This window comes from Vulpes vulpes, chromosome 14 (genome assembly GCF_048418805.1).
Source record: "Vulpes vulpes isolate BD-2025 chromosome 14, VulVul3, whole genome shotgun sequence".
Lineage (NCBI taxonomy): Eukaryota > Metazoa > Chordata > Mammalia > Carnivora > Canidae > Vulpes > Vulpes vulpes.
Window position 1 is genome coordinate 42,649,668 of NC_132793.1, and position 14,799 is coordinate 42,664,466.

Below are 14,799 nucleotides of genomic sequence, written 5' to 3' on the forward strand. Positions count from 1 at the left end.
GATACCCTGCCTAGACCTTGTCACTACCAATAACCGCTTCTGTGACATGATCTCACTCTTTTTCTTTTCTTTTTAAGATTTTATTTATTTATTTGAGAGAGAGAGAGAGAAAGAACAGGAGGAGGAGGGGCAGAGGGAGAGGAAGAGAGAATCCCAAGCAGACATCCTGCTGAGCAGGGAGCCAGTTGTGGGGCTCAATCCCAAGACCCTGAGGTCATGACCTGAGCTGAAGTCAGATGCTTAACTGATTGAGCCACCCAGGCACCTGCATTTTTTTTCTTTAAGTGTGACATAATATCCCTTTTCATGCATTCCACTTCTTACCACCATCCCTTATTGTATCTCCAACAATCGTTTGACCCACTAGAACCCCCAATCCATTAATCTGGCCACTTGTTCACCTTCCCTCTTGCCTTTTGTTCCATCCCCACCCAGCTTACTTTCCATGACCAGTAATTATCATCACACCCTCCCCTTGCTTATCCCTCTTTAATTTCAACATACTCACTTGGCAAAGCCTCAAAACTGATTAAATCCACCTCTCCACTTGTTCTGGCCATGTGCCCGTGGAGCTGAACAAGCTGGAGAAAAACACTTTAAATGTATGTCAAGAGCTTTAGTTGGATCCCTGATGCTGCCCAGGATTCAAACTATATTTCCCTTGTCCATTCACTCCCCTATTCTCCTAGATGGCCATTGCACACAATCTCCTTGGTCCTCAAATATCTGACACCTCCCTCTCTGTCTTCACTCTTAACTGATGGCCTTGCTTCCTACTGCAGGGATCTTAAAATCTTAGCATGTAGCTTCTACATCTCCCACTACCCCATCTACCCACCCTTACCATTGGCACTCATATACTGTTGCCATGGATGCTGCAATCACTATTCATGCCCTTATCTAAAATAAATCCCTCCTCTTGAACATTAGATCCCATCCTCTCTTGTTCATTCAAAGAAATTATTCCGGTGATTCTCTCCTTCCTTTCCCACACCATCAGTGTTTCCCTCTCTACTACTAGATCATTCTCATCTGGACATAAGTAAGTTGTTGTTGCTCATACCTTAAAAAAACAATACAAAACAAAAAGTTATCTTAATTTTACTTTAATGATCATCTACCACTCTATCTCTTTACTTTGTAGCCAAACTCTTCTGAAGTGTCGTCTGTGTAACTGTCTTTGGTTGTTTTTTTTTTCTACATTCTCTCTGAAATCCTCTCTACTCTGGCTTTCACACTCACAGAAAAAATCCTTGAAGTGGTTCTTTTTATGATCACCAGTAACTTTCACATAGAGAAATACAGTCTTAGTCCTCTTCTTCCTTAAACTATTAGCAGTTGACACAGTTGATCACTCTTCTACTTCACTGGACCTTAGGACATCTGGTCTCTTGGTTTTCTTTCTACTCATTGGTCATTCTCAGTCACCTTTGCTGGTTCTTCATCTTCAACCACTCATGCTGGGTGTCCGAAGATTCTTTCCTTGGTCTCCTCTATTTATGCTTATTTTTGCAGTGATGTCATCCAATCATATGACCTCAAATTCCAGGTATATAGAACCCCCCAAATTTATATATCTAAATAGACTTCAGTCTCAATTTCCAGACTATGTACTCAAATGCTTACCCAACATCTCTATTTGAATGTCTGGTACACACCTCACAATAACCATGCACAAACTGAACCACTGATCTCTGCCCATAAGGTCCTGTATCCACAGCCTTTCCCATGGTGAACTCATCATTCCAATTAAGATGAAAACTTTGGAATCATTCTTGATGGTCTCCTTCTCTTAAACCCCACACTCAATCCATCAGGAAATCTGGTAGATTCCATCTTCAAAGCACATCTAGAATTAACCTATTTCTCATCATCCTTGCAGCTGCCATCCAGGAGTAAGATACCACCACTTCTTGTTAGGATTAACAAGATGACTTACGACTGGCCTTTTGCTTCTACTCTTATAGTCTATTATCTACTCAGCTGCCAGAGTGATGCTTTCCAGTGGTAAATCTGACTGTGTCAATTCTCTTCTGAGAATACTGCAATGGCACTCATTTCATTCAGAGTAAACCAAAATCTTTCCCATGTTCTACAGGGCACTAAATGATTTGGCTCCACCATTACCTTTCTAATTCCCTCTCTTATCATTCTCTACCTTGATCATTTCACCCTCACCACACTACTCTCTTTGTTGTGCTGCAAACATGTCAGGCATGGCCCCTCCTCAGAGCCTTCACACCTACTCTTCCCTCTGTCTGGAACACTCTTCTCTCAAAGGGCCACCTGGTTCTTCTGTCAGCTTCTTCCCATCTTTGCTTAATATCATACTGTCAGTGAGGTCAACACAGATCATCATATTTGTAATTGTAATCAGACTTCTCCCCACTGGCACTCCTAGTCTTCCTACACTGCATGGTTTCTCTTACTACATTTCAACAGATACGCTATGTTACATTATCTGTTTTCTCCACAAGAATCTCTTAAGTTTAGATATTTATCAGTTTTGTTTATATACATATATCCCAAGTACCTAAAGCAGTACCTGACACTTGGTAGGCACCAAATAAATATTTGTTGGATGAATTTAGACTCGTAGATACAGGAAATAAACCAATGAACACAGGGTGGGGGTGTGGGCAGCAAAATAGGTGAAAGGGATTAAGAGGAACAAATTTTCAGTTACAAAAGAAACGTTAGGGACATGTAATGTACAGCATGGGAATATAGCCAATAGTATTGTAATAATTTTGTAGGGTGATAGATACTAGCTAGACTTATTGTGGGGATCATTTCATAGTGTATAAAAATATCAATATACATCTGAAATAGGATGTTATATATCAATATTCCTTCAATAAAAAAATACTTGTTGAGTGAAGGAGTGAATGAATGAAGAATAAGAACAGAGATGAATAAGAAATCACCAGAGAATTCTTATTTGCAGATTCAATCTATCAGTAAGGCTGGGGAGGATGAGGGGATAGAGAGAGATTTCTGACTGTGAGTAGTCAGTCTTGGTTGGCTGAGGAGAGGTAAAGGCTAAAATAATTCACTAACCATGAACCCTATGTTATGAGTAGAATTCTCCATGTCTTATATTATGTCCTGACCTTTCTTCCATACATTTCTCCTGCAAATAGCACCACAGAGAACTCACTTCCTTCAAAGATTAAATGATGATGATAATAATTGCAGGAGAAGAAGAAGAAATGGTAAAGGATGTATACAGATACACACAAGGAAATAAAAAAGGAGAGGGGCGGCTCAGTTGGTTGAGCATCTGACTCTTGGTTTCAGCTCAGGTCATGATCTCATGGGTTGTGGTATCTAGCCCTAGGAGCCATATAGGGGGCTCCTTGCTCAGCAGGGAGTCTGCTTGAAAGGTTTTTTCCCTCTGCCCTTCCCCCTGCTTGTGCTCATGCTCTGTCTCTCTGCCTCTCTCTCAAAATAAATAAATAAATTTTTTTAAAGGAGAAAAAACCAGGAAAAAATGGTAGATGAAGAGCTTTTGCTCTTCTAGGAGTAGATCAAAATTTGACCATATGTAAGCTCAAGAGCATAAATTAGAGCTCCACAAGATTAAGTAAGCTATAATGAGACAACAAAAGGAAATGAAGGGAGTGACATGGGTAAAATGATGGACTAGAAGGCCCTACTTCAAGGAATCTCATTTACCTACAGAAACATTGAGAAAACAACCAAATGCTGTCTGAATAAACATTATAGGAGCTCTAGAAACCAACAGAAGGTTTTCAGCAACGAACCAAATATTCAATCAAGCAAAAACACCTTCTCAATGGTGAGAAAGTTTTGTGGTAAAGGTAAATACATAAATAAAAATAAAATCCATATCAATCCATATCATGATAGTATTTCATATTTTATAATATATTAAACTTTAACATTTTACATTTTATAATTGCAACACTGTAACTCCACTTTTTTTTAAGGTTTTATTTATTTATTCATGAGAGACACAGAGAGAGAGAGGCAGAGACATAGGAAGAGGGAGAAGCAGGCTCCCTGGGGGGAGCCCAATGTGGGACTTGATCCCAGACCCCAGAATCGTGCCCTGAGCTGACGACATATGCTCAACCGCTGAGCCACCCATAATCCCATGTAACTCCACTTTTTATTTCCTGCAGGACTTAAAAGACAAACGCATAAAAATAATTATGTTAGAGTGCACAAAATTACATAAAGATGTAATTTGTGACATTAAGGCATAAGAACATAAAGAAGAATAAAGCTTTATAGGAATAGAATTTTTGTGTGTAATTGGGGTAAGTGGTATCAATTCCAATTAAATAATAATAACTATAAGATGTTGTATGTAATCCCAAGGGTACCACAAAAAATATCTATAGAATATACATCAAAGTAAATGAGAAGGACATAAAAATATGCCATTGCTAAAAAATTAACTAAACACAAAAGAAGGGATCCCTGGGTGGCGCAGCGGTTTGGCGCCTGCCTTTGGCCCAGGGCGCGATCCTGGAGACCCGGGATCGAATCCCACATCAGGCTCCCGGTGCATGGAGCCTGCTTCTCCCTCCGCCTGTGTCTCTGCCTCTCTCTCTCTGTGACTATCATAAATAAATAAAAAAATTAAAAAAAAAATTAAAAAAAAAAAAATAAACACAAAAGAAAGTAGTAATGGAAGAAATGAAGGACAAAAAGATTATAAGACCTACAGAAAATGAATAGCAAAATGGCAGAAGTCATTCTTTATCAGTAATTCATTTTTTAAAGACTTTATTTTGGGGGGCACCTGGGTGGCTCAGTGGTTGAGCATCTGCCTTTGGCTCAGGATGTTATCCTAGGGTCCTGGAATTGAGTCCTGCATCAGGCTCCTTCCAGGGAGCCGGCTTCTCCCTCTGCCTATGTCTTTGTCTCTCTATGTTTCACATGAATAAATAAATAAAATCTTAAAAAAAAAAAATCTTATTTTTAAGTACTCTCCACACCCAACATGAGGCTCAAACTTGCAACCCTGAGATCAAGAGTCACATATTTTACCAACTGAACCAGCCAGGTAGACCTTATCAATAATTACTTTAAATGAAACAGATTAAACTCTCCAATCAAAAGGCATAGATTAGCAGAATGAATTTAAAACATGATCAAACTATATGCTATCTACAACAGACTCACTTTTGATTTAAAGATGCAGAATAGGGCAGCTGGGGTGGCTCAGCGGTTTAGCACTGCCTTCAGCCCAGGTTGTGATCCTGGAGACCCAGGATCGAGTCCCGTGTCAGGCTCCCTGAATGGAGCCTGCTTTTACCTCTGCCTGTGTCCCTGCCTCTCTCTCTCGTGCTCTGTGTCTCTCATGAATAAATAAATAAAATCTTTAAAAAAAAAACTGTTATAAGAGACAAAGAAGGACATAATATATTGATAAAAGGGCCAATTCACCAAAAGGATATAACAATTATAGACATATGTACATCAAACATTGGAACATCAAAATAGAAGGAAACATTGGCAGAATTGCAGGGAGAAATAGACATTTCTATAATAATAGTAGAAGACTTCCACATACTACTTTCAATAGTAATAGACACTCAATAAGGAAATAGAGGACTTTAACAACGCCATTAAACAAACATATATAGAACACTCTTCCCAACAATAGCATATACATTTTTCTCAACTGACTTCCTGAACACTTTCCAGAAAGACCATATGTTAGGCTGAAAAACAAGTCTTAATGAATCTTAAAGGATTAAAATTGAAGTATCTTTTCTGATCATGATGTAATGACCCAAGAAATCAATGACAGAAGGAAAACTGGAAAAGTCAGAAATAATTGCAAATTAATCATCATGCTTTTACATTAAATTCCACACCTGAAACTAACATTACACTGTATGTTAATTAACTGGAATTTAAAGAAAAACTTGAAAAAAGAAAAAATAAACAGCGTGATTTTATATAAACAATGGATCAAAGGAATAATCACAAGGAAAATTACAAAATACCTTGAGACAAATGAAAACAAAGACACAACATACCAAAATGTATGGGATTCAGTGAAAGCAGTGCTAAGAGGGAAATTTATAGTGGTAAACGCATACATTGAAAAAGAACACATATCTCAGATCAATAACCTAACCTACACTAAAAAGGAGAGCAAACTAAACTCAAATCTAGCAGAAAGAAGAAAATAATAAAGATTAAAGCAGAGATAGAAATGAAATAGAGAATAGAAAAACAATAGAAAGAAACAGGAAAAAAAAACACTAAAACTAAAATTTCTTCAAAAAAATCAATGAAGTAAACAAACTTTAAAAAATATCTAGGGGATCCCTGGGTGGCTCAGTGGTTTGGCGCCTGCCTTTGGCCCAGGGCATGATCCTGGAGCCCCGGGATTGAGTCCCACGTTGGGCTCCCGGCATGGAGCCTGCTTCGCCCTCCTCCTGTGTCTCTGCCTCTCTCTCTATGTCTATCATAAATAAATAAATCTTTTTAAAAAATAAATAAATAATATCTATTTTTTTCATTTTTTTTTTCATTTTTATTTTTATTTTATTTATATATGATAGGCACACAGTGAGAGAGAGAGAGAGAGAGAGGCAGAGACATAGGCAGAGGGAGAAGCAGGCTCCATGCACTGGGAGCCCGACGTGGGATTCGATCCTGGGTCTCCAGGATCGCGCCCTGGGCCAAAGGCAGGCGCCAAACCGCTGTGCCACCCAGGGATCCCAAAAAAATATCTATTTTATTTTAAGTAATCTCTACCCTCAATGTGGGGCTTAAACTTACAACCCTGAGTTGAGAGTTGCATGCTCCACCACCTGAGCTGGACAGGAGCCCCTAAACAAACTTTTAGTTCAATTGGGAAGAAAGGATATAAAAGACTCAAATCATCAGAATCATAAATGGAAGTGTGGACATTATTACAAATTTTGTGGATATAAAAATGATTGTAAGAGAATATTATGAATGTTTATATGCCAGTAGACAGGATAACCTAGAGGAAATGGACAAATTTCTGGAAACAATCTAACAAAACTAAATCATGAAGAAATAGAAAATCTGAATATATCTATATTATTGAGATTGAACCACTAATCAAAAACTCCCAACAAAGTAATGTCCTGGGTCAGATGACTTCACTGGTGAATTTTACCAGATATTTAAAGAATGAACACCAATCCTTCCCCGACTCTTTTAAAAATTGAAGAAGAGGGAATACTATCTCACTCATTCTATGAGACCAGTGTTACCCTGATACCAAAAGCAAAGACACTATAAGAAAAGAAATTTACAGGCATTAAAAGAAAAAAAAGGAAAGAAAAGAAATTTACAGACCAATATCCCTGATGAAAATTGATGTAAAAATCCCCAATAAAATACTAGCAAACTGAGTACAAATAATACTTAGCCATGCAAATAAAAAGTTGGATATGTTAAAGAAAACATACTAGCAAACCAAATTCAGCAACATATTAAAAAAAGATTATCCATCTTGACCAAGTAGGATTTATTTCTGGAATGCAAGCCTGGTTCAATACACAAAAATCAATCAGTATAACACATCACATTAATAGAATGGAGGAGGAACCCACATGATTATGTCAGTTGATACAGAAAAAATTTGACAAAATTTAACACACTTTTTAATAAAAAAAGAAAACCACACTTAATAAACTAGGAACGGAAGGAAGCTTCCTCAACAAGATAAAGGCCATGTATGAAAAACCAAAAGCTAACATCACCCCCAATGGTAAAAGACTGAAAGTTTTCCCCTAAGATCCAGGACAAGACAAGGATGCCTTTTTGCCACTTCTACTCAACATAATACTGAAGTCCTAGCCAGGGCAATGAGGCAAGAACAAGAAAAGTCACCTACATTGGAAAGGAAGAAGTGAAATGATTTCTATTCACATATAACATACTTTTATATGCAGACCCCTACAGAAGTTATACACAATAAAACAGAGCTAATAAATTCTGCAAAGTCACAGATACAAGATCAATGTAAAAAATCATGTGCATTTTTAATAAAGATTTATTTATTTGAGAGAGAGAGAAAGTATGAGTGTGGGGGAGGGGCAGAGGGAGAGGAAGGGAGAGAATCTCAAGCAGACTCCCCACTGAGCACAGAGCCCCATGCAGGGCTTGATCTCAAGATCCCAAGCTCACCTAAAAAAAAAAAAAAAAAAAGATCCCAAGCTCATGACCTGAGCCAAAAGCAGGAGTCGAACGCTTAACTGAATGGGTCACCCGGGCACTGCTCGCTGCAATTCTATACATAAAAAATGAACAATCCAAGAAAGGAATTAAGAAAACAATTCTGTTTAAAACAGCATCAAAAGTAATAAAATACTTAGGAATGAATTTAACAAAGGAGAAGAAAGACTTGTACATTGGAAATGCAAAATATTACCCCCCCCCTCAAATTAAAGAGATAAACCAATGGAAAAACATTTCCTGATGAACTGAAAGACTTAGCACTGATAAGGTGAAAATATTCCCCTACGTGATTTACAGATCCTATGCAATCCCTACCAAAATCCAACTGGTACTCCTTGCAGAAATAGAAAAGCCAATTCTAATATCCCTATGCAATCTCAAGGGACCACAAATTGCCAAAGCAATCTTGAAAAATATCAAAGTTGGAGGATTCAGATTTGATTTCAAAACTTATAAACCTACAGTAATCAAAACAGTATTGTTCCGTCTGGCATTAAGACAGACATACAGATCAATGGGATGGAATAGAGACCCCAGGAGTAACCCCTCACATGTATGGTCAATTTTTAATAAGGGTGTGAATTTTAATAATAATTCACAACAAATGATGCTGGGTGAAATTGGGGGAAAGGAGAGTCTTTTCAACAAATGATTCTGGAGCATCTTTTTTTTAAAATATTTTATTTATTTATTCATGAGAGACACAGAGAGAGAGAGAGAGAGAGACAGAGACACAGGCAGAGGGAGAAGCAGGCTCCATGCAGGGAGCCCGACGTGGGACTCCATCCCGGGTCTCCAGGATCCCGCCCTGGGCTGAAGGCAGCGCTAAACCCCTGAGCCACCCGGGCTGCCCAATGCTGGAGCATCTTGTGCCAGAAAGTAAGCAAGTGTAAAAAAAAGGAAACCCCACACTGGTAGGGACGTGTCACGAGTACAGGAGCCAGCTGAAGGAGCTCTCAGTGGTCAAAACTGGAACAATTTGAGCCACAAGATAAGGTGATGCTGCGTTATGGCTCAAAGTATAAAATAAATATGTGTGTGAATCCATACTGATGTAAATAAATGATTGAATATGTTACTAAATGGGAGAGAAGAGACAAATCTCCTACACAGAATTCCAAATAAATTAAACAGCTCCTTTACTGAATTCACAGCAATCAGTTTCAGTGCTAGAGGAAACACTGGGTTGGGCTTATTGAAATGAAGTCTATTGTCTCCAACATACTCCCTCCTAAGGGATTTTCAAGGGCAATTTCAATGGTGATTTTTGCTTTCCATGCTTTCCATGTTGAGGGCTGACTTTAGAAGTTAAATCTGAAGAAGATCGGGCCCTATTATAAACACTGCCTGTTAAAGCCCACTACAGGGCCATACTCGAGGCAGGACTCCACGTTTGCTTTTTAAATAGTCCTAAGGGTGCTTTATGGGGTATCATGTGATGTGATGTTTCCATAGTCATTTGGTGCTGAGACTGGAACATTGATCCCAAGATCAGATGCTGGTACCAGTTCAGCTGACAGCCTCCACCTTCTTCCTAAACAAATCAGCCCCTGGCTGCCTCCTCTCTCTATCAGAGCCCTGCCCCATACAACCTTCTCATTCATTGCCGTAGGTGTCCAGCCTCGCCTGTTACATTTGTGCCCACCCATCTATCCCACTTTATACCTATGTCTTCCTGTGAACACTTCCCACTAGAGGACTGATGATTAATAGTCCCTAAAACAGAAGTGACTTGGAAACCTGGCTTTCCCATAATAGCTGCAAAGACCTGGCCCCTATTCAAGCCCACAAAACACGAGCCAAATTACACACTGAGTGGTGAAGGCATTTTTTTTTTTTCAAATCTCGCCCTTGTATGAATTAAGGTGGAACAAGCATTATGTGACCACATTGTTCAAATGTAGGGAGATGATTGTACTCCCCTCCCCAACTTTGTTTGCATTTCTTGGTTCTTCTCCAACCTCCTGATTTGCAACTATACTTCTTTTTGATGCCCTCCCCTTTCTTAGAAGAGGCCAGAGGGGAGGGTAGAAGGCAGTGTGGGGCTTCATCCCCTAGGAATGCAGAGCCAGTGAGAGGTCTTTAAGGAGGTCAGATTTATATTTTTGTGTTAGAAATCAAGCTCACTCTGATGGCAGTTGTTGTGTCTCCCAGTGATTTTACATAGGAAGAATTATCATGCAAGCAATCAATCTCAAAGGGACGTCAAGGGTTGAAAACTCAGCGAGGGTAGAGTATCCTGAAACCCACAGGCTCCAGTACACCTGAGTTTGAGCAGATATACTTCTGAGGCTTCCTGTTTTAATATCATCACTAGCCCCCTTTTTTCAATCAAAACTAACATTGAAGGGACAGGAATTGTGAATGGAGCACCGTTGTCCTTCTATGGTGAGAGGAATAGAGAGCAGTGGTCACTCCGGTCATATCTGGGTCAGTCCAAAGTTGTGAGAGGTGGGAGCTCATGTGAGCTCAGGATACCAGGACACTAGAAGAAAGGCAGAGACATGAGGTTCAGACATTCTGGTCCACGAAACAAACTGTACTAAACTAGCCATGTTTCCAAATCTTTGTCCCATCCTGATATACATAAAAAAGGGATATTTGCATAGCGCACTGGGATCAACTTGAGGGAGCTTGGATAATTCTAAACAGAGCTTCATGGAAGGGAGCCTGGCTAGCTCAGTTTGTAGAGCATGGGACTCTTTTTTTTTTTTTTTTTTTTTGAGCATGGGACTCTTAAATGCAACGTCACAGATAATAATTATTTACATAGTCTTTATATATATTCTTATAAAAATAAAAACAAAAAAAATCTATGGTATTCTATGAGAAGAAAAATGAAAACAAAATTTTGGGGCAGATTTAAATATTGAATCCACGTAAAATTTCCTGATAACAACTCTGTGTTGTTGTTGTTGTTTTTATTTTTATTTGTTGTTTTTGTTTTTAAATGAAAAACTATAGCTTGTTTCTCTGTGTCGTTTTCATACCAATTTTTATGTTTAAACCTGCACAGAGGGGTGGCTGGCTGGCTCAGTCAGAAGAGGGTGTGTGACTCTTGATCTCAGGGTCATGAACTCAAGCCCCATGTTGGGTGTAGAGATTACTAAAAAATAAATAAGCCTTAAAAAAATAAAAATAAGGAAATGAAAAAACGTCTGCACATAAATCCTGATCAAGACATTTTAAATGATAATCTTTTCTGTTCTTGATAGTTACAAGAAAAAAAATTTTCTTGGCACAAGAAGCAACGATGATAAGACATAAAGCCATTTTTTTCTATCATTTCGTACTTTTATGTAAGACTTGTATAGAAGTAGGTCATATAGTAAAATCTATGTGCCACTTGATTAATTTTCATGAACTCCCAGTACCACAAGCAGATGAAGAAACAGAATGATACTGGGGCACCTGAGTGGCTCAGTGGTTTAGCGTCTGCCTTCGGCTCAGGTCATGATCCTGGGATTATGGGATTGAGTCCTGCATTGGGCTCCCCGCAGGGAGCCTGCTTCTCCCTCTGCCTGTGTCTATGCCTCTTTCCCTCTGTGTCTCTCATGAATAAATAAACAAAATCTTTTTTTTTTTTTTTTTAAAGAATGATATCAGCATCCCAGAAGCCCCACACATGCTTCTCACAGCAGATACTCCCTCTGCCCTCCCAGGAGGGTAACCACCATGCAGACTTCTGGAAGTGTAATTTATACAGATATGCTTGCCTCTGTCTTTTGGTGCACATGTGTATGCGGTTCCGTTGAGCCTATATCTGGGGATGAAGATGCTGGGTCATGGCATTCACATCTGTTCAGCTCCAGCAGAGATAGTTGAAGTGCTTCCAACCCACAGGAGTACAGAGCGTTCCAGCCGTTCCAGGTCTTTGCCAACATGTGGTAATGTCAGTTAAAGTCATTTTTTTTAACAACGATTTACAAATTTACAGCAGTCGAAATTATATTTAAAGGCTCTAAAAATAAATAAATAAATAAAGGCTCTAATAGCTCTTTTCTTCCATTAACAACGGTAATGCTGACATTTTTTTTTCTGATAATGGGACTGGATTTTGAATCCAAAGGAACTCAGTCACACCAAGTATTTGGAAATGATGAAACTAATGCATAGTTTGGGCAAGCTGGGTGGGAGCCCTCCCTGCCACCCCAGCTAAGATGTCACTGAAAGGCCCACTCAGCTACAAACAAAGAGATATTGCCCAAATATATGAGGCAAGGATTCGGGCCACTCTCGGCAGTAGTAGTGACAGGAGCCCGTCCCCTCCCCCCAAGGCCGAGGGGTTCCCATCTTCAGGCTCCCTGGCAGGAATGCCCCAACTTGCATTATGGCCACATGCCTGGCTTTGGTGCAGCCATGATACTAATTCACTGTCTCAGTCAGAAAGCCATGGAAGTAGCAGACATATCATTGTCACCACAGTACAGAGGAGAAAACTGAGGCCCCAAAGGTAAAGGATTGTCCCCGGAGTGAAGCCAGAATCCCTGCTCCCCCCCACCCCCGCCCCCACCGTTTATTCCTGCAGAGCCGTGCTCACAGTGTCCATCTTCTGAGAACAATATTCTGTTGGATGCTGCAAGGCTCTCTTATCAAAGGGAGGAGTAGAAGACCCAAAAACAGAACTCCAAGGGGCTACATGAATGGGGTACATTTCTCAGAAGTCCATTTTCCAGTGAACATCCCAGGGAGGCGAATGCTATTGTCCCAGAACCACGGAGAGTTCCTGTCAGTTTCCCTGTTCTCTTCCGTTCTCTCTCTCTGCCTCCTCTCCCATCAGGTGCCTAGTCCTGTCTTCCTCTCTCTTTCCTCTCCCCCCTCTCCAGCCTAGCTCTCTCCTCCTATTTTTTAAGTAGCTAAAATACAGGATTGGAAGATTCTAGACACACATGTTCTCCTTGTACCTATTGACAGAAGATATATGTTCTCTGTTTTAAACTTTAAACCAGGCACATTTAATCTTTTTGTCTTCGAAATTAAAATTAAAAACCAATTAGGTTGCTCTGTAACTTTCTGGCTGTGGATTCTGGGTGCTTTATGTACCGCTCTGTGCCTCAGTTTCCTCATCTGTAAAAGAGGAACGCAAACAGCACCTATTTTGTAGAGATGTTGTGAAGATGAAATGAGTTGATACTTATAAACAGCTTTTTTCACTTACTTGAACAGCTTCAGTGAAATAATTAATGTGCCATAAAATTTACTCTTTTAAGGTGCCCAATTCAGGGGTTTTAGTAGAGTCAGAGTTGTGCACCCATCATCATGATCTAATTCTAGAACATAATTATTATCCCCAATAGGAAACTTATTTGCAGTCACTCTCTATCTCCCAAATCCCCCAGCCTTTGGCAAACAGTAATCTGCTTTATGTCTACAGATTTGGATACTTTCCTATAAATGGAATCATACAATACCTGGTCTTTTATGTTTCTTTTACTTAGCATACTGTTTTCAACGCTTCAAAGTTCATCTATGTTGCAGCATGTACCAATACTTCTTTTCTTTTCATGTATACATAATATATTTTTTCACCTTGGTGCTTAAAAATTTTTAATTCTAAAATTTTCCTACAATTTATTTTCTTCCTAACTTTATTGAGGCATAATTCACAAATAAAAATAGTTTATATTTACAGTGTACAATGTGGTGATTTGATATACCTATACATTATGAAACAATTACTGCAATCAAGCTCTTTAATACACCCATGACTTCACATGGTTATCTTTTTGGTGTGTGGTGAGAACACTTAAGAACTACTCTCTAAGGAAATTTCAAGTATACAACACAGTGTTATTCACTATGGTCAACATGCTGTACTTTAAGGTCCCTAGAACTCATTTGTCTTATAACTGAAATGGCCAATAGGTAGACGAAAAGGTTCTCGACATCACTAATTGTCAGGAAAACACAAATTATAACCACAAAGGGGTATCGCCTCACACCTGTTAGAGTGGCTGTCATCAGAAAGACAAGAAGTAACAAGTATTGGCAATGGTGAGGATGTGGAGTAAAGGGAACCTTGCACACTGTTGGTAGGAATATAAAGTGGTACAGCCATTATGAAAAACAGTATGCAGATTCCTCGAGAAATTAAAAATAGAACTACCATTTGATTCAGCAGTTGCACTTCTGGGGTATACATCCATAGGAAATAAAATCAGAATTTTGAGGAGCTATCTGTACTCCCATGTTAGTTGCAACATTCCTCAAAATAGCCAAGATATGTTAACACTGTGACCACTGACAGATGAATGGATAAGGAGTATGCCATTCTCTCTCTCACACACACACACAGGAATATTATTCTGCCATGAAAAAGAGGGAAATCCATTTTCTTTTTTTCTTTTCTTTTTTTGGGGGGCGGAATCCATTTTCAACAACATGGATGAACCTGGAGGGTCTTATGCTAAGTGAAATAAGCCAGACACAGAAAGACAAATACCATATGATCTCACTTCTATGTGGAACCTACAAAAGTTAAAGTCACAGAAGAGAGAGTAGAATGGGGGGAATGGAGATGCTGAGAAAGGGATAAACAGCTTTGAAATGCACACAGCACATTGATGTCCTAAGTGTCCTTCAACATTACCAAGT